Genomic DNA, 14170 nt, shown 5'->3' with positions numbered 1-14170 from the left:
ACCTCAGGAATTCTAATCGGTTAGTCGACTAGTCTATAGTCCCTGTGGGGCAGAGCCGGCAGCCAGGGCAGTCTGGCCCCACACCCAGGGAGCCCCCGGCCATGCCACGCTGCTGTTTCTCTTTAAAAACCAGCTTCCCTCACGGATTGTCTGCCTGTCACCCTGTGCTGCTGCCTCTGATACAGAGGCAGCAGCACCGGGTGGCAGCAGCCCCTGTCCGGGGTGGGAGGGGCTGAGCTCCTGGACCTGGCACGTGGCGGAACTGAGCCGGGCTGCCTGTCCACCTGGCTCCTAATACACTTTAAAAGCAGAGCTGCAGCGGGGGTAGGTCCTGGACCCGGTGCAAGCCAGCACTGAGCCGGGCTGCTAAGAAATGTACTGGCAAGGGGGAGAGGGGAATGTGTGTCGTCTAGAGCATGAATCCATCCGCTTTGGCTTAGCGGTTAATCGGTTAATCGATGACACTGTGACATCCCTAGTACCGACTGCTCCCGGGCCCTGTGCTGACTAGTCTGTGCCACGCTGTGTCCCTGTGAACGGATAAACTTTCTGTGCTACCTGCCGGCTGAGATGGGGGGCTGGGCCCGGAGACGCCCCACAGCCCGTGACAGGCTCTCGGCGTCCCGCGGGGCTGTGCCTCTCCAGAAACAAGCCGGCCAGGTGCCAGCGAAGCTGCTGTTTATCGCCCTGACAGGGAGGGAGTGTGGCCGCTTCCTCTGTGTGAGGGACAGGAAGAGAGCCAAGGCAGGCAGGGAAACACAGTCCCAGAGACTCTGCCTCACTCCCTCCCCCCACTAGGTGCAGATGCTCTAAGGTCGCCACACACAAAGCTCACACACACTAGAGTGAGCCCACACAACACTTGGCAGATGCACCAGCCACACTGTTCACACTCACAAAACACACACACACACACACACACTCCAGAGTCATCACACTCACAAATACACACCACTACATGTATGACACACAACACTTGGCAGATGCACCAGCCACACTGTTCACACTCACAAAACACACACACACACACACACACTCCAGAGTCATCACACTCACAAATACACACCACTACATGTATGACACACAACACTTGGCAGATGCACCAGCCACTCTGTTCACACTCACAAATCACACACATACATCACACACACACACACACACACACACAAACACTCCAGAGTCATCACACTCACAAATACACACCACTACATGTATGACACACAACACTTGGTAGATGCAGCAGCTACACTGTTCACACTCACAAAACACACACACACTCCAGTCATCACACTCACAAATACACACCACTACGTGTATGACACAACACTTGGTAGATGCTTCAAGCACACTGTACACACACGTGTGTGAGTACACACAGGCATACACACACGCCCTCCAGAGTCATCACACTCACAACTACACACGCATATATAACCCCACAGATGCACCAGACACACTGTTCACACCCACACGCCACACACATACATCACACACACCAGATATATCACATACACACACACATATCCCAGGGTATGTCTACACTACCCCGCTAGTTCGAACTAGCGGGGTAATGTATGCATACCGCACTTGCTAATGAAGCCCGGGATTTGAATTTCCCGGGCTTCATTAGCATAAGCGGGGAGCCGCCATTTTAAAATCCCCGCTGCTTCGAACTAGGTAGTTCGGACTAGGGTCCTATTCCGAACTACCGTTACTCCTCGTGAAACGAGGTGTACCGGTAGTTCGGAATAGGCACCCTAGTCCGAACTACCTAGTTCGAGCCCCGTGTAGCCGCGCTACACGGGGTTCGAAGCAGCGGGGATTTAAAAATGGCGGCTCCCCGCTTATGCTAATGAAGCCCGGGAAATTCAAATCCCGGGCTTCATTAGCAAGTGCGGTATGCATACATTACCCTCCTAGTTCGAACTAGGAGGGTAGTGTAGACATACCCCCAGAGTCATCACACTCCCCTATACACACCAGTGGATATATAACATGCGACACTTGGCAGATGCACCAGGCACACTGTACACTCACACACACACACTCGTGCAATATACCACACACACCCAAACACATCCCCCATCAAACACAGCAGAGTCCCAGATGCATCACACACACACTGCACACAAACACACCAGTCCACATTCCCGTAGCAGACGCGCTACACACCCAGGACCCTGGGTCAATAAGCATGTGCCCCTTGCAGACACCCCACCACACACCATGCTAAGAGTCACCCCAGGGCAACCCTCAGACCCAACACACTCACCCGCCAGACACACACCCAACAAACACCCTCCAGACAAAGCGCACAACCAGGCACTGTGCCAAGCAGCACACACATGCTCCCAAGCACTGGTGAAGCAAGTGGTGTATATTTCCTGTATGGGGCCAGGCCTGGAGGGCTCTTGGCCAAAGGAAGACAGGAAGAGTCGGCCCTGGTCAAGGGGAAAGGGGGCCACATGGGTGGGGAAGGGCCATGGGGGAAGCAGGAACAAATCTTAGACATTTCACAACACAGTCTGGCATCTCACAACACTTGCACACATCACACACCCCTCAAAGTCACACAATACCCTTACACACATTACACACGTGCAAGGGTGCTGTGTCCCCATCACACAGCACCCTTGCACGTCACACCCACCAGAGACATCACACAATATCCTTACACACATGGCAAACCCAGAGACATACAATCCCCTTAGACATGTCACACATCCACCAGAGACATCATACAACACAAGCACCAAACATCACAGGCATCCAACACATCACACAACACTCTGTCACATCACACCCATTCAGTGCACCACACAACAGCCCCCAAGACACATCACTCACACACACACCCAAAAAATACCACAACCTGCCACATCTCACACATCCCCAAGCACATCACACATACACCAAACATCCCATAAGCCTCCAGACACACCCGCTGCCATGGACGTCAGACACCACCCTGTCAGGCGCACCTCAGACATGTCTCTCTCACACACCCGGGTACACACCATACCCACCATCTCAGGGAGCTGAGGGGAACAGGCAGGTCATGGTCCTACCAGGGTTCCCTGTAAGCTGAGCACTTGTGCAGCCACTCAGGAGAGATTCAAAGGCTACTCAGCTGACCAGCAGAGCGCCCACCACTAGTTTTTTTGTTTCTACGGGTGGTGCACATTTGCACATGCCTTGGTGCACATATACAAAATATTCTGCACACGGATGGGGAAAAAATCCGCACAGGGATGGAAAAGATTAGAGGGAACTGACCCACTAAAACAGCATTCCTGAAAGGAGGGATTGTACCACCCCCAAGTACAAGGGGATCAGATCTCCCCTAGCAGTGGGTCAGCACCTGTGGAACTCACTGCCTAAGGAAATTAGAACAGCGATGGGCCTTACTCAGCCCCTTCAGGATGAGGCATAACAATCATACGGTCACCTTACGCTTCCGCATGGGCAAGGCCGGTAACTCCAACAGGGATAGTGATTAATGGGCCTGCTGGGCATATTGGAAAGGACAGGCAAGGAGCCCAGTGACAGAGAGGGGGCGCATGGGGCTAGATAGAGAGATAGGGTGTATGGGAATAGAGAGATAGCTCACTCAATATCTGACTTCTCTTTGCTGCAGGGATGTGTTTGCAGCACAGACAAACCCTAAACCCTAATCACAGGAAAGCTATATGAGAGGGACCTGGGAGCTTAAATCCGTGACTATTGGACACTAATCATAGAATCAGCGAACCAGAGAGCAGGAAGAGACCTTAAAAGGCCATCAAGTCCAGCCCTCTGCCCAAGGCAGGACCAATCCCAATTCAATCAACCCAGCCAGGGCTTTGTCAAGCCAAGACTTAAACACCTCTAGGGATGGAGATTCCACCAGCTCCCTAGGGAACCCATCCCAGTGCTTCCCCACCCTCCTAGGGAAATAGCTTTTCCTAATATCCAACCTGGACTTCCCCACTGTAATTTGAGACCATTGTTCCTTGTTCCGCCATCTGTCACTACTGAGAACAGCCTCTCTCCAGCCTCTTTGGAACCTCCCTTCAGAAAGTTGAAGGCTGTTCTCAAATCCCCCCTCACTCTTCTCTTCTGCAGACTAAAACCAAGGGTCTTACCAGCTGGTGTCCTAGCTGGCTCCAGGAATTTGCAACCCACCCTACTCCGGGCTAATCCTTAATTCGCCCAACTGCATGTTCAGTGGCCTCCGGCAGCATGTGTGTGCAATGAACAATCTATCCCGCCTTGTCTTTCGCTCATGCGCTCCAGATACTAGCCCCAGGCTCCGTGAAACTCCAAAGTGTGTCCCTTCCACCCACAGAAGGGGGCCCTGGAAAAGATGTGATCTCACCCACCGGGTCTCGCTACTATCTTGGGGCCCACAAGGCCACAACCATGCCAGAAACAAGACAGAAAGACAACCAGGCCGGATGCTAATCCAAAGGAGCCAGGAAAGCCATTCTGCGTGTGTTAAAGGCAAATGGGGACCACAAGGGAGACTCCTGAATCAGGCCGGGCTGGCTGCGTTCCCCATGCGGGCCCTTTGAAACCACCCAGACGTGTTGTCTTTCCCCCCTTCCCCCCGGGAAATCCACTCCCCAGGCTCCAGACAAGTAACTGTCTTGCCCCAGAGCCAGAAGACTGCATTTGAAATCCAATCATGTGAAAAAGAGAATATTGAGAAACCGATGGAAACTGACACCAAACCCAGCCGGGCTGCCGCGCCGTCTGCAGCTGACTGGGCGGGTCTGGAATAGCAGCAGCCAGGGTGGCAGGGGGATGGCAGGTCTGAGAACTCTTGGTAGAGCGGAGTGTTTGGGGAGCCCAGGGCTGGAACAGCGGGGGGCTGCGGAGGGGGATGGAACGGCATGGGCAGAGTTGCAAAGGAAGAGCTGCAAAGCGGTCGTTTAACAGAGGATCTGTGTGTTGGCATTGGAGGGCACTGACAGAAATATGCCTATGGAGAGCCTGGAGTACAAACAGCTGTGGGACTGTGAACTGGAATGGGAGGGGGAGCATTCACAGTCAAAATAAGGAGTGCTCAGATGCCCAAAGCCATATATAGGGTTGTTGGGGAACACACCTAAGACCGGTTTCCCTCCACTGTGGGTACAGCAATATCCATCTGTCAACTCCAGCGCGGAATTCACTTTAAAAAAAGCATCTATTGATTGTCTGGCATGTTCCCAGAGCACTCGCGGAATGCGATCCGGGCTGTGTTTACCGGCGTGATGAATAGGTTTCTAGTCCCCATTACACAGCACCCCCACTCAAATAGATTTCATTAGTATTGACGGGAACTGAAGAACTGCTGAGAGGCAAGTCTCGGAGCCCTTAGTAATCCCTGTTTGGGACAGAACAGCAGCTAGGAAAGCCAACTGCAGTGGGTGCAGACACAGTGAGAGAGAGTCCCTGTGCCCGCTAAGATCGGGGCCTCTTTGGGCTGGGTGCGGCACACCCATGGAGCAAGACAGCCTCTGCCCAAAGGGCTCGCGATGTAAACAGACAAAGGGGGGAGAAAGCAGGAAAACAGGGTTAGCTCCATTGTCCAGATGGGGAACGGGACTGAAGGAATCGATTTGCCCCAGATCAGATAGAATCCTGTGATTTGGAGTAACCTTGAGAGGTCATCTAGGCAAGTGGCTTGAACTTAGGGCAGGACCAAGCACCGTCTAGATCATCCCTGACAGTAGATGTCCAACCTGCTCTTAACTATCTCCAGTGATGAAGATTCCACAACCCCCCTAGGCAATTTATTCCAGTGTCTAACCACCTGGACAGTGAGGAATAGGGTTGCCAGGTGTTCGGTTTTCACCTGAACAGACTGGTAATTGTGGCCCCTGTCCGGTAAAAAAAAAAAACAGAAAATACCGGACAAGTAAAATGTCCAGTATTTTCTGATTTTCTTGGACGGAAGGCTAGCGGGGCCAATCTTCCCCTGCCACGTGTAGTGGCGGGAGTGGGTGTTTTTTTTTTTTTTTTTGCTCAACCAATTTTTTTCCCCACTATGTTTGGGATTTTTTGTAAAAGTATCTGGCAACCCTAGTGAGGAAGTTTTTCCTAATGCCCAACCTAAACCTCCCTTGCTGCAATTTAAGCCCATTGCTTCTTGTCCTATCCTCGAGATCAAGCAGAACAATTTTTCTCCCTCCTCCTTGTGACACCCTTTTAGGTACTTGAAAGCTGCTCTCATGTCCCCTCTGTCTTCCTTTTTTTAGACTGAACAAACCCAGTTAGAATCACAGAACCATAGAACTGGAAGAGCCCTCAGGAGGTCATCAAGTCCCGCCCCCTGTCCTAGGCAGGACCAATCCCAACTAAATCAACCCGGCCAGGGCTTTGTCAAGCCAACACTTAAACATCTCTAGGGATGGAGACTCCACTACTTCCCTAGGTAACCCATTCCAGTGCTTCACCTCTCTCCTAGGGAAATAGTTTTTCCTAATATCCAACCTGGACCTCTCCCACCACAACTTGAGACCATTGCTCCTTGTTCTGCCATTTGTCACTACTGAGAACAGCCTCTCTCCAACCTCTTTGGAACCTCCCTTCAGGAAGCTGAAGGCTGCTATCAAATCCCCCCTCACTCTTCACTTCTGCAGACTAAACAGACCCAAGTCCTTCAGCCTCTCCTCATAAGTCATATGCTCCAGCCCCCTAACCATTTTGGTCGCCCTCCACTGGACCCTCTCCAATGCGTCCACATCCTTTTTGTAGTGGGGGGCCCAGAACTGGACACAATACTCCAGATGTGGTCTCACCAAAGCCGAATAAAGGGGAATAATGACATCTCTGGATCTGCTGGCAATGCTCCTCTTAATGCAACCTAATATGCCATTAGCCTTCTTGGCTACAAGGGCACACTGTTGACTCATATTCAGCTTCTCATCCACTGTAACCCCCAGGTCCTTTTCTGCAGAACTGCTACTTAACTGGTTGGTCCCCAGCCTTTAACAATGCCTGGGATTCTTCCGTCCCAAGTGCAGGACTCTACACTCGTCCTTGTTGAACCTCATCAGATTTCTTGTGGCCCAATCCTCCAATTTATCTAAGTCACTCTGGACCCTATCTCTGCCCTTAAGCGTATCTACCTCTCCCCCTAGCTTAGTGTCATCCACAAACTTGCTGAGGGTGCAATCCATCCCCTCATCCAGGTCATTAATAAAGTTATTGAACAAAACCGGTCCTAGAACCGAACCTTGGGGCAGTCCGCCAGAAATCGACCGCCATCCCGACATCGAGCCGTTGATCACAACCCGCTGGGCCCAACCTTCTAGCCATCTTTCTATCCATCTTACAGTCCATTTATCCAATCCACATTCCCTTAACTTGCTGGCAAGAATATTGTGGGAGACCGTATCAAAAGCCTTGCTAAAGTCAAGGTATATCACATCCACTGACTTTCCCACATCCACAGAGCCAGTTACCTCATCATAGAAGCTAATCAGATTGGTCAGGCACGACTTGCCCTTTGTGAATCTATGCTGACTATTCCTAATCACTTTCCTCTCATCCAAGTGCCTCAAAATGGATTCCTTAAGGATCCCTTCCATGATTTTTCCAGGAACCAAGGTAAGACTGACCGGCCTATAGTTCCCTGGATCGTCCTTCTTTCCTTTTTTGAAGATGGGCACTACATTTGCCTTTTTCCAATCATCCAGGACTTCTCCCGATCTCCACGGCTTTTCAAAAATAATAACCAAAGGCTCCTCAATGACATTTGCCAACTCCCTCAGTACCCTCGGATGCATTAAGTCCGGACCCATGGATTTGTGTACGTTTAGCTTTTCTAAATAGTTCCTAACCTGTTCTTTACCCAACACGGTAAAGAAGAGAAGTTCTTTCAGGCTTCCCTCCTAGGTTATGTGTTCTAGACCTTTTGTTGCTTTGCTCTGGACTTTCTCCAGTTTATCCACCTCTTCCCTGAAATGTGGCACCCAGAACTGGACACAATACTCCAGTTTCAGCCTAATCAGCGCAGAGCAGAGCAGAGCAGAGCAGAGCAGAAGAATGACATCTTGTGTCTTGCTCACAACACTCCTGCTAAAAAAAAGCATCTTGTTGGCTTTTTTTTTTGCAACAGTGTCACACGTGTGACTCATATTTAGCTTGTGGGTCATGATGACCCCTCAATCTCTTTCTGAGGCGCTCCTTCCTAGACAGCCGCTTCCCATTTGTGTTTGCGCAATGGATTGTTCCTTCCTAAGCGCAGGATTTTGCAATTGTCCTTATTGAACTTCACCCTCTTGTCCCCAGAGCACGGAGTGTCCCCAGCATTTGGAATTTTAACCCTCTCCTCCAAAGCACTTGCAACCCCTCCCATTGTGGTCTCATCTGCAAACTTTACAAGCCTACTCTTCAAACAGAACCGGACCCAGCACTGATCCTACAGGATTCGGGCCCGCCAACAGGGGAAGGAGGAGGTCAAAAGGGGGATAATTGCCTCAAAGCCCGGGGCTCCCACCGCTGCGTCTGCGACAGTCCTGGAGTCCAAGGCGGTGTGCTCCGGCAGGTGAGGGGAGGCTAGCTCCTAGCTCCGCCCCTTCTGCCTGAAGCTCCACCCCCTCCAGGAGCAAGGAGCTGCCCCCACCTCGCCATGGGGCCCAGTAATTCTGCCTCCCTCCTGCCCCGGCGTGTTATGCCCTTCCAGCTTGGCTGTGCACCACTCTGGGACCGGTTTCCCAGCGGTTGTGCACCCACCGAGGTTACATGTCCCTGCTTTGTTGATTCGATCACAGGAGAGGCAGTTTGCTGTCTTATTAAAGATGTACCACAAATGGGGAGGGGGCACAGACACCGTCCCTGTCACCAGCCCCCACTCCCAAGGCAGCGTGTCACGGAAGCAGCCTAACGGGCAGCAATAGCCACGCGTCCTGAAGGAAAAGCCCCGGCCGAGGGGGACCGCTCGCAGTCCCAGGAGGGGTGTCCCCATGAAAAGCATGAGCAATGCTCCGCATTCCTCTGGCGTGAGGCCAGGGTGACTGGCGCCTCTTGGCACATGCAGCGGGGGGGGGGGAGAATGTGGTGAGTCACCCGGCCCTGCCCTGGGTCATTTCCCCCACCCCGCGGCATCAGCACCCGCCGCTCCACCGAGAGCCACCCCCAAGGCTCCTAGAGAGACACAGCTGCTCCCCAGGGAGCCTGCCGGAGGGGTGGGGTGGGGGGGTGGAGGGGCCACTCTCCAGGCCAGCCCAGGTGGGAAATGACTTGAGCGAGTGGCACATGGCCCAGATGCAGCACAAGGAGCCGATTGCAGGCATCTGGATGGCCACATCCCTCTCCACACCACGCCCTCCTCTGCCCCCCAGGGCATCTTCCCACCAAGTCCTCCGCATTAGCAACCACCCTGCAGCCAGGCCTACAGCCCACCACTCTACCCACTTCGCTTCACTCCCCTCCCAGAGCTGGGCCTAGAACCCAGGCATCCTGCCTCCTCCCCCCTGCTCTACCCACTGGGCTCCACTCCCCTCCCAGAGTGGGCCTAGAACCCAGGCATCCTGCCTCCTCCCCCCTGCTCTACCCACTGGGCTCCACTCCCCTCCCAGAGTGGGCCTAGAACCCAGGCATCCTGCCTCCTCCCCCCTGCTCTACCCACTGGGCTCCACTCCCCTCCCAGAGTGGGCCTAGAACCCAGGCATCCTGCCTCCTCCCCCCCTGCTCTACCCACTGGGCTCCACTCCCCTCCCAGAGCTGGGCCTAGAACCCAGGCACCCTGCCTCCTCCCCCTTGCTCTACCCACTGGGATCCACTCCCCTCCCAGAGCTGGGCCTAGAACCCAGGCACCCTGCCTCCCCCCTTGCTCTACCCACTGGGCTCCACTCCCCTCTCAGAGCTGGGCCTAGAACCCAGGTGTCCTGTTTCCCAGCCCCGTCTCCCTCCAGGGCCCGTGTTGCCCTCCCAGTGGGGTAGGCGGGTGGAAGGGATTCTGAGCCGTGACTCTAGGGGTCCCAACAGGTCTGAAGAAGGCGGGGCTATTAAAGAGCCCGCGGGGGTATTACCGAGCTCCACTGACACTGGGGGGGAGCCCAATCCTTGTGGAATCAGACCCACGGCTGGGAAAAGGCAGCAGCTCCAGCCCCAGAGGCGACAGGGAGAGGGCCCGGCCACAGCGGGGTACAAAGCCGCTGGAGCTATTTTAAGCCAGACTCCAGTCAGCAGAGCAGTCACGCGCCTGGTGGGGCCCGCACCCCCCCAGCCTCCGCCCCACCCACTGGCATCTGGGCAGGCTGAATCACAAGGCAGAGCAGTGCCTAGTGGTTAGAGCAAGGGGCTGGGTGACAGATGCTCTAGGCTGGTGCAACATGGGGAGGTGCTGCTGCTCAGCTCCCCCCAAAGGCAAGCTCAGAGCCGGGGGTTGGGAGTCAGGACGCCTGGGTTCTATGAATGGTCACAGCGGGGGGAGCAGTGGAGGGTTCTATCCCCAGCTACTGGAGGGAGCGTGGCCTAATGGGGAGAGCAGGCATCCTAGATTCCTTTCCTGGCTCTGCGAAGGAGTTTAATCCAGCAATGAGCGCAGAGGGCTGGGAGCCAGGAGCACTAAATTCTGCCCTGCCACCGACTCTCGGGGCGAATCACCTCCATGGGCTGTGCCTCGGTTTCCCCATCTGTAAAATGGGGGTAACAGCAATGTAAAATGGTTTCCCCATCTGTAAAATGGGGGTAACCAGGGGTGGAGGGTTAGCTCCTTAATAAAATGCTTTGAGATCCCAAGAAGGGTGGCGCTGTGCCAGGACCCCCAGCCGCCATGGCCCGTGCACAGGGGCGGAAGTGGCATGCATGGAGCGGTCCATCAGGGTGACATGTCCCCTGAATGGCTGGGACGCAGCACGTGCCCTTCCGCGGGCTCTGGAGAGGAGACGGGATGACGGCCACAGTGAGCATTCCCTGCGCGTGCGGCGTGAGCCACGGACGTCACCGCACCAAGGGTGTCGCACCACCGTGGGCTGACTGAAATGCCACAAGGATCGGGCTGCCCCCTTGCCCGCCAAGTTCAGCGTCACGATTTGCGAAGGAGGGGATGTGGTTAGTGAAGGAACTGGGAGGCCAGACTCTGGGTTCCTAATCCAGCTCTAGGAGGGCAGTGGGGTTCAGTGGTTAGAGCAGGGAGAGTTGGGAGTTAGGCTGTTCCATTCCCAGCTTTAGGAGGGGAGGGGAGACTAGTGGCTGGCGCAAGGAGAGCTGGGAGCTAAGTCTCCTCCTGGGCTGTGCGCCCATTTCTCATGCTGACCCTGTGCGAGTCCCTTCTCCTCTCTGTCCCTGCTAAAGGCGGGACAACGATCCCGCGGAGCTGTGGAACTCCCCGACACATGACTGGGAAGGACTCTGTGGTCCCCTGATGGTCTGAGGGCGAGGCCCTCCCATTCTGTCTCCCTCCCACACTCCCTGCTTGGGGCCTGGGTTACTGGGGAGGGGGCTGTGCCGAGACCCAGCGCCTCTCTTTCGAGCTCTTTGCGATGGCCCTTTAAGGGCTATCTGCCCCGGGGAGGCACGACCTGGAGAGGAGCCTCTATCTCTGCCCTTCCAGTTTCCGCTGCAGTGTCCCGGCTCTGACGTGCTTCCTCCCCCGGCTGAGCTGGCGGCAAGCTGGCCAGGAGACCGCTGGCCCCAGGAGGCTACAACTGGCCCTACAGCCGGAGCCTTTGGGGGGGAAGGGGGCTGCCCACTCGGGTCTGGAGCTGTTCAGGGCAGGACAAGCAGCATCTGCGCCGTGATGGGATTAGATGGTACCTGGCTCGCCCCCTCCCTGCCTGCCCCACCCCAGCTTCTGCCCCAGATCCACCCAGGCCCCTATCTCAGATCCACCCCACATCTATCCAAGCAGCCCCCATGCCCTATTGCAGATCAGTCCAGCCCACTGTCCCACGCTGTCCTCTACCCCATGTCTTGTCCCCCCCATCCCACCCGGCCATGCCTCATCCCACTTCCACTCTGCCCAACTCACCCCACCCTGGGCCCTCTGCCCCCAGCCGGGGGCAGGAACAGCCCCATGGCACATCCAGCAGGTCCCAGGACTTGGCTCAGATAGGAGAAAATCTTCCTGCCGCAGGGGCAGGAGGGGGTCGGGGCCAAGCTGGGGAACAGAGAAGGGGGTTTGAAGAGCAGAGGCAGGCGAGGGGGTCCCCCTACTCGGCACAGAGGAGCATCACCTGCCCCAGTGCCAGGCCCCTGAGCTGGGTCCATCTGAACTTTCCCACGCCCTTCCCACAGGATCCTGGCTCCAGCACCCCGGGGCTGATCCTGCTCTCCCTGGCGTAGGGTCCATCCAGACGCCATCAGAACAACTCTGCCTTTACACCTGGATCACCAACAGCGCAACATGGCCTGACCCCCCTCCTCCGCCCCCACCCTGCCCTCCTGAGTTCCTTTGGGTGCACGGCACTTTCACAGAGAACAGAATCTGGACCAGCGTCCAGTGCCGCCGGTACAATCGCTCCAGATGGAACGGAGAGCAGGCCCCAATTCTGGGCGCCCCCACGGATCTGCATCCGCGGCCTGGAGACCCAAATTGAGCCTCTTGGAAAGACAGAGCCACCGAGCCGTCTGACCCCGGATGCTCAAAGGTGCCGTGTGGGCAGAGACCAGCCGATATTGGGCTATTGCATCAGAGGCGAAGCAGCAACCCGCCCCTTCTGGAGAAAGCAGGAGGCACCCTTCAAATCCTTCACCAACGACCTCAGGAATGCAGCCTCCTGGCTGGGCTTTTGGGGCTTTTAGGGACCAGCCTGCTGACAGCTGCCAATCTGTGTCCATCCAACCATCCGCGGTGGGCAAACCCACTGTACTCACCTTTCTCCTGTCCCAGGGAAAGTAACGCGCCAGCTGCCTTCCAAGAAATCCTCCAGCAGGGAGCAGACGGGCCGTGGGAAACAGCTGAAAGAATGGGGGAAAAGGGGAGGGTAGAATAACAAAAATGAGGGAGGGAGAATTTATTTCCCTCTCCAGGGAGAAAAGACCTAGCGAGCCCCCTTTTGGGTTTGGGACTTGGCTTCTGTTCGGGGCAGGGTGGGTGCTGAGTCTGCGGCAGGGAGGGACTGTTCAGTGTGAGCGCTGAAACATCGGAGGGGGAGGGAGCAGGAAGGGGGCTGGGAACCGACTCAGGAAGTTTTGACAAGGAAACTACTAAGGGCGCTGGGTTTGGAGAAAAAAAGAAAGGAAAAAAAATACACACAACTCGCGCGCACACTTTTTCATTGGCAAGAAACCAGCCTGCTTGGAACAGCCATTGCAAAACAAGCGCTAACTCCAAACCTACGCACACAGGGCTGTGCAGCCAGCGGCCAGCCCTCTGGGCTGCGTCCCCTCTAGGGATCAGGGTGGGTCAGCTCCTATGTATTGAAGCCCAGTGAACACAAGGCTGTTTGCAGCTGTCACACGAGCGAATGGCTCTGGAGCAGCTTGGAGCTTCTTCCAACCTCGTGGTAAAGCTGCGACCACAACTGCCTTGTGTCCACTGGCCAAGGGGGGCTCAGGGAGAAGTTGAGTTTCTTGCCAGAACAACGGATGCAAAATCCACAGACACCTCCCCTCCACGACAATAGCCAACCCCCCTCCCCAACACACCCTTCAAGGCCCACAGGTCGTACCCACGCCTCTCACAATGCCGGGGGTACCTCAGCCAGCGCACGAAATGCCCGGTAATAACGCTGTGGGTGAAAGCAGGGCCGTCCCTCCACTCTGGAACGAACCCCCCCAGGGAAAAGAGAAAAGCAACCCCCCTTCTGTCCCCTCTGGAGAACACCTGAGGATCCCCCTGCCTCTGACCTCCCAGCCTCCAGGGAAACCTGCCCCATCTCAGAAGTGGAGCCCGCAAGCAGGAACTCGTCTCTCGCCCCCCGAGAGAGGTTGGTCCACGAACACAGCGGGGTTCAAACGTCTTTGCTCGTGACCCAGTTGAAGAAAATTGTTGATGCCGCCCCACAACAGAATGTGACTAGTGTGTGGGCTCCGGGGTGGGGCTGAGGAGGGGAGCTTTGGGGCATGGGGTGGGGGGGCTGGGGCAGGCGGGGCTTCCCTTCAGCGGTGCAGTGGGAGGAGGGGGGCTAAGGCAGCTTCCAGCCTCTCCTGGCATCACAGACCATGCTGCCCCCAGAAGCAGGTTCCCAGCCAGTGGGGGTGTGGAGCTAGTGCTCGGGGCAGGGGCAGTGGGGGGAGCCCTGGGCACTCT

At 55.7% G+C, this 14170-nt stretch overlaps 1 protein-coding gene across 2 annotated transcripts in view; it reads right to left on the bottom strand.

The window, feature by feature from the left end:
- PEAR1 (platelet endothelial aggregation receptor 1) overlaps positions 1 to 13111 on the bottom strand; it is a 71471-nt gene extending 58360 nt beyond the window's left edge. The window contains exon 1 of one of the 2 annotated variants that reach the window (XM_075908486.1): positions 12793 to 13111. The gene's annotated coding sequence lies outside the window, so the exon portion shown is untranslated. The remainder of the gene's footprint in view (positions 1 to 12792) is intronic. The other variant, XM_075908484.1, reaches the window with a different exon arrangement.
- Between the last annotated feature and the right edge of the window lie 1059 nt (positions 13112 to 14170).

The sequence above is a fragment of the Pelodiscus sinensis genome, chromosome 24, assembly GCF_049634645.1.
Source record: "Pelodiscus sinensis isolate JC-2024 chromosome 24, ASM4963464v1, whole genome shotgun sequence".
NCBI lineage: Eukaryota > Metazoa > Chordata > Testudines > Trionychidae > Pelodiscus > Pelodiscus sinensis.
Note: the sequence above shows the minus strand (reverse complement) of the source record. Positions and strands in the feature narration are given on the sequence as shown.